This window comes from Cebus imitator, unplaced genomic scaffold (assembly GCF_001604975.1).
Source record: "Cebus imitator isolate Cc_AM_T3 unplaced genomic scaffold, Cebus_imitator-1.0 Scaffold384, whole genome shotgun sequence".
In the NCBI taxonomy this organism is placed as follows: Eukaryota; Metazoa; Chordata; class Mammalia; order Primates; family Cebidae; genus Cebus; species Cebus imitator.
In genome coordinates this window covers 2,443,303-2,450,654 of record NW_016107699.1, presented here as the reverse complement: position 1 = coordinate 2,450,654, position 7,352 = coordinate 2,443,303, and positions in this window count along the sequence as shown.

Below are 7,352 nucleotides of genomic sequence, written 5' to 3'. Positions count from 1 at the left end.
GCTGGGATTACAGGCACGCGCCACCATGCCCAGCTAATTTTTTGTAGTTTTAGTAGAGACGGGGTTTCACCATGTTGACCAGGATGGTCTTGATCTCTTGACCTCGTGATCCGCCCGCCTCGGCCTCCCAAAGTGCTGGGATTACAGGCGTGAGCCACCACGCCCGGCCTTACTTTACTTTATTTTTGAGACAAGGTCTTGCCCTGTCTCCCAGGCTGGAGTGCAGTGGCAGGATCACTGCAGCCTTAACCTCCTGGGCTCACGCAGTATCCCCAGCTCAGACTCCCCAGTAGCGGAGACTGCGGGTGGGCACCACCACGCCTGGCTAATTTTTGTATTTTCTGTAGAGATGGGATCTCATCATTTGCCCAGACTGGCGTTGAACTCGTGGGCTCAGGCAATTCTCCAGCCTCAGCCTCCCAGAGTGTGGGGATTACAGGAATGAGCCAACACACCCAGCCTCAAAATTTTTGAATAATAATTTAGGAGGGCAGGGAATCCCAAGAAAGAATGTAGAATGTGCCGGGCGTGGAGGCTCACACCTGTAATCCCAGCACTTTGGGAGGCCGAGGTGGGCGGATCATGAGGTCAAGAGATCGAAACCATCCTGGCCAACAGGGTGAAACCCCGTCTCTCTACTAAAACACAAAAATTAGCCGGACATGGTGGCGCGCACCTGTAGGCCCAGCTACTCGGGAGGCTGAGGCAGGAGAATTGCTTGAACCAGGGAGGCGGAGGTTGCGGTGAGCCGAGATCACACCACTGCACTCCAGCTGGTGCCTGGTGACAGAGAGAGACTGAGAAAGAAAGAGAGTGAGAGAAAGGGAAAGGAAAGAGAAAGAAGAGAGAGAGAAAAAGAGAAAGAAAAAGAGAAAGAAAGAAAAAGAAAAGAAAGAAAGAGAAAGGAGGGAGGGAGGGAGGATGTGACAGAAGAACGTGACGCTGTGAACGGATGAATCACCTCGCTGAGGGCGGGAAGGTGCTTGCCTACCTAATTCCGGAAGTGAGTGGAGCCTGTGAGACTCGGGGCTGCACACCTGCAGTGTGCTCTGGTTGATGAAGTTGCTTCCCACAGGGCTACGGGTTGAAGATTCTGATGTCACCGGGAGTGACAGCTAAAGCAGTAGGTGGCGGATGGCGGGGCCCCATCCCTCGCTCTCAGAGGGGAGTTTGCAGACAAGGAGGGGAGGCAGCTGACCATCCCGGGGGTGATGGGCAGGGACTGGAGGCATCTGTGAGGGTTCCTGTTTAACTTAACACAGACACAGGTGAATACAAACAAAAATATGTGCAGGTGGGTGCACACACACGTTAGTACACACATACATTAGTACACACATGTTAGTGCACACACAGCGCACACACATTAGCGCACACACACGTTAGTACACACACATGTATTTGTTTTATCTGCAAGAGACCATGAAGGGAAATCACACCCCAGCAGCCGTGAACACACGTGGCACCCAGATCTTCCCTTCCTAGTGCCATTGTGTCCTAAGGGACCAGAGCCCCACAGGGAAGTGGCTGATTCCAGGACTGGGGCAGGAAAAATGCAAGATGGGTCTGGAGGATCCTGCAGTGCCAGAAAGTAAGGAGGTGCTCAGAAAAACAACGATGGACCACACACACTCACACACACATACACACACACGCCATACACACCACAAACATAAACACACACACATACCATGGACACACCGCAAACTCACATACACACTTGTACCATGCACACACACCACACACACACATACACTCATACATAAGTACCATGCACACATATGCACACACCACACACACATACACACACACCGCACATATACCCCTATACACCACACATACATACATCACACACACCACACACATACACACACACCACACATATGCATACATATACCCCACACACCACACACATATACACACACATGCACACCACACACACATATAGACACATATGCCACACACATACATACATCACACACATATACACACACATGTACCATGGACACACCACAAACTCACATACACACATGGACCATGCACACACACCACGTACATACACACATTCACCATGCACAGACACATACACACCACATACATACACACATACACTCATACATAAGTACCATGCACACACATATACACACACCATACACACACACCACGCACATATACACACATACACACCACACACACATATAGACACACACATAGACACACGCACCACACACACCACATACACACATGCACCATGCACACACACCACATACATACACATTAACCATGCACCATGCAGACATATACACACCACATACATACACACATACACTCATACATAAGTACCATGCACACACATATACACACACCATACACACACACCACGCACATATACACACATACACACCACACACACATATAGACACACACATAGACACACGCACCACACACACCACATACACACATGCACCATGCACACACACCACATACATACACATTAACCATGCACCATGCAGACATATACACACCACATACATACACACATACACTCATACATAAGTACCATGCACACACATATACACACACCATACACACACACCACGCACATATACACACATACACACCACACACACATATAGACACACACATAGACACACGCACCACACACACCACATACACACATGCACCATGCACACACACCACATACATACACATTAACCATGCACCATGCAGACATATACACACCACATACATACACACATACACTCATACATAAGCACCATGCACACACATATACACACACCACGCACACACACACACCACACATACACACCACACACATATGCACACATATGCACACATATACACCACACACATCACACACATACATCACGCACACCACACATACACACCACACATATGCACACATATACCGCACACACACCACACACATACCCCACACACACCACACACATATAGACACACACCACACATACATACATCACACACACCACACAACACACATAGGCACACATGTATGTGTGTGGTGTATGTATGGCTGTGTTGGGTTTGTGGTGTGTGAGTATGTGTGTGGTGTGTATGCATGCATGTCTATGTGTGTGGGGTTGTGGTGTGTGTGTATGGATGCAGGTGTGTATGTGTTTGTATATGTATGCTGTGTATGTGATGTCTGTATGTATATATATACACACACTGCACATATATACACACATACACCACACACAGCACACACATATACACACATACACACACACCACATATATGCACATATACACCCTACACACCACACACATATACACACACCACACATATGCACACATATACCCCACACACACTGCACATACACACAGACCACACACACATAGACACATACACACTACACACCCAACACACTGCCACAAATATACCACACACACATGCATCACACACACACAGACACACATACACCACACACTGACACACACACCACATACATACACACATCACATACACACCATACATATATAAACACACATCTGCATCCATACGCACATACCAGAACCCCATACACGTAGACATGCATGCATACACACCACACACATACTCACACACCACACACCCAATGCAGCCATACATACACCACACACATACATACTCACACCGTGGAGCCACACCACACATATGCACACACCAGACACATATACACACCACACGCACACCATACACACCACACATGTACGTGCACACCACATGCACATACACATACTTCCTCACACCACACACGTGCCACACACGCCGTACATACCCATACATATACACAAATATGCACCACACATACACTATACACACACTACATATACACATACACACATACAACACAAGCACCATGCACACATATACACACATGCACACACACCATTGTACACCCATACACACATAAGCGTGTACACACATACACACACCAAACATAAACATACACATCCACACAGTACACACATCCACACACTCCCCTACACACACCACACACACATACACACACAGCATACACACATCACATACACATCCACACGCACATACACACATAAACTAAACACATATGCACACACCACATACAAATACATGCACCTGCACACATGTGTACACATGCACACAAATACACATCCACATGGACACACACACCAAACACAGATACACCAACCGCCACACATACACACCACACACACGTGTGCACGATGTAAATATGCCCGTGGACCCAGGGTCCAACTGAGTGAACTCCTGGTGTGTGAGCGACAGGACTAATGAATTCTGCGTCCTAACCAAGCGTGCCGTAAATAGCTACGCGTCCACAGCGATGCAAATAAGTGACAACATACATTCGTAAATGGGGGAGAGGAATTTAAATCAATGGCATAGACACCGCCCCTCAGCAGAGGCAGAGTCCCTCCCGGGCCCTCCCTGTCCTTCCAGAGCGCCGTGTGGACGGGGCTGGGGGCCGGCGGACCCACCCGGGCACCAAGGAACGTGGTCCAGACACGGAAGGGACGTCAGGGAAAGCATGTGAGCAAATCTGAGCAGAGTGTGACTTGACTTAGTTAACAATGTGTCAACATTGGTTCATTACTTATGACAACTATACCAGACTAAGGTGAGAACGCAGAGGGCAGCTGTTGGTGGGGCTGGGGGCGGGGAAGCTCTCTCACTTCTGTGACTCTCAAGCCCTCCAAAAATAAGGTCCATTCGTCTCTTAAAATGAGAAACTGACATGTTGTCATGCCCGCTCCTCCCTATGGTGAAAGGCACACATGAGGGGGTCCAGGGTGTAGCAGTGGGCCCTGGAAACGGGGTCTCTGCCGGCCCCCAGCATGGCAGGGTTGGGGGTGGCACCTCATGGCTACAGACAGGTGGGTGTGGCCACAGAAACAGGCAGTGCGGCCATGCAGGGTCAGCCTGGCTCCACCGCAGAAACCCGGAGCTGCTCATCTGTCTGGCGCCCCAGACTGGGGGCTGCCCGCTGAAGCCTCCCCTGATGTGTGTCATCGAAAACACTCTAGGCCTGTGTCAATCAGCTCAGTCTGCCGTCACAAAATACCGCAGAACAGGAACGAATCTTCACGCCTTTCTGGCTGCGGGAAGCCTGAGATTGGGGAGCCCGCACGGTCAGGTTAGGAGGGCGCTGCCCCACGTGGGCTCCATCTCCCCGTGTGGCGGCCTCTCCTTGGGTGCGCATGTGGGGGGTGGGAGAGAGATGGAGAGAGACACAGATAGAGGGGGAGACAGAGAGATGGGAGAGAGAGACGGGGGAGAGAGAAAGAGGGGCTGGGGGAGAGAATTGAGGGGAGAGGGTCCATGAGCTCTGGGCTCCCCTATGATAAGGGCAGAGACCCCTTCCTGGAGGCCCCACCCTCAAGACTTCATCCGACCTCCCAGGTGCCACCCCCAAACGCCATCACACAGGCTTAGGGCTTCAACCTGTGCGTTTGTTCAGCCCACAAGGAGACGCCTGGGACCCTCACAGCAGGGCTGTGGCCACCCCGCCATTTCCATTCTGAACCAGTCCCCAGAGGGAGACGGACCGGGAGACAGAGAGGCAGAGACACAGCCAGCCAGGCTTTTTGGGAGTGGCTGTGCCCTGCCCCTGACCACCGTGGTCTGCCGGGAAGAGCAGGGGCTGTGGAAGTCAGGAGACGTGGAGCTTCGGCTCAGGTGTGTCTCTCGGTGAGGCCAGTGACCTGGAGTCCCGCTGTGGCTACTCCCCGGCTCCGGAATGCACCATGGCACAGACCTTCTCAGAATCCCACACTGGTCCCCTGAACCATGGGGTGAGGGCTCTCATGTTGGAAAAGGCCAGATGGAGGCCACAGAGCTGCCTCTACCCAGGAAAACAGTCAAAATCGGTCCTGCCTCCCTGGGGAATGACAGAGATTAGTGCTTCCATCGACGACCTGGAGACGGAGGGGCTGGCAATTCCACGCAGCCCCGTTTCCCTCCCTGATCTGGCCTGTGCAGAAGGCAGGTGGATTCTGCAGGACAGGGAATTACTGTAAGAATAACCAGATAGTGACACTGTAACTTCTGCTCCTGACGTGGTTTCAATGAGCAGCAAATCCACACGTCCCTGGCGGCCTCGTGGGCAGCGATTCATAGGGAAAGACTTTGTCTCCACGCCCGAGAGTGAAGACCATCGAAGACTCTGCTTTCAACGGCAAGGTCAACAACTCGCCTTCTCTTCCTTCCCTCCAGGGACGTCGGCTCCCCGCTCAGAGTCATCCTCTGGTGACGGGGACCCACATCACCTCCCTTGCAGGGACATCACTGCCCGTTCGTGGGTGGCATCATGTGAGCTGGACTCGCTGAGCAGAAAGTAGCCCCTGCCCCCAACCCCTCCCTAGAACATCTGCAAGCCAAACACCTGGGACTGGCGCCCCACACACTTCCAGGGACCCAGCAGTCCTTCCCGTCCCAAGCACAAGCCCAGTGGCTACCTGCAGTCCCTTCTACCACGAAGAAACAGACATGATGCCTAGTACTCTAAGTCCCATGTTATCTGGGAGGCAACCTTTGCCTCATTTGGGGGTGCTAACCTGAAACAAAAGGAGGCCTGCTATTGGCCAAGGACCACAGGGGCTGCTCTGCCACTTAGACCATGTGGCTCAGAGATGCAGCGGAGCTTGAACTGTGTCGAGCTTCCAAGTTGACCCCTGCACTGACCTACAGCGAAGCATTGCCACCATCTGGAGAGAGGTGTCCTGGGGTCCACTATCTGGACAAGCTGTCCCAGCCCCCACCACCTGGAGAGAGGTGCCCCAATCCCACCACCTAGAGAGAGGTGCCCCGGCCCCACCACCTGGAGAGAGGTGCCCCGGCCCCACCACCTGGAGAGAGGTGCCCCAATCCCACCATCTGGAGAGAGGTGCCCCAATTCCACCACCTGGAGAGAGGTGACCCGGCCCCCACCACCTGGAGAGAGGTGACCCGGCCCCCACCACCTGGAGAGAGGTGACCCGGGCCCCACCACCTGGAGAGAGGTGACCCGGCCCCCACCACCTGGAGAGAGGTGCCCCAATCCACCACCTGGAGAGAGGTGCCCCAATCCAACCACCTGGAGAGAGGTGTCCCGGCCCCCACCACCTGGAGAGAGGTGTCCCGGCCCCCACCACCTGGAGAGAGGTGTCGCGGCCCCCACCACCTGGAGAGAGGTGCCGCGGCCCCCACCACCTGGAGAGAGGTGCCGCGGCCCCCACCACCTGGAGAGAGGTGCCGCGGCCCCCACCACCTGGAGAGAGGTGCCCCGGCCCCCACCACCTGGAGAGAGGTGCCCCGGCCCCCACCACCTGGAGAGAGGTGCCCCGGCCCCC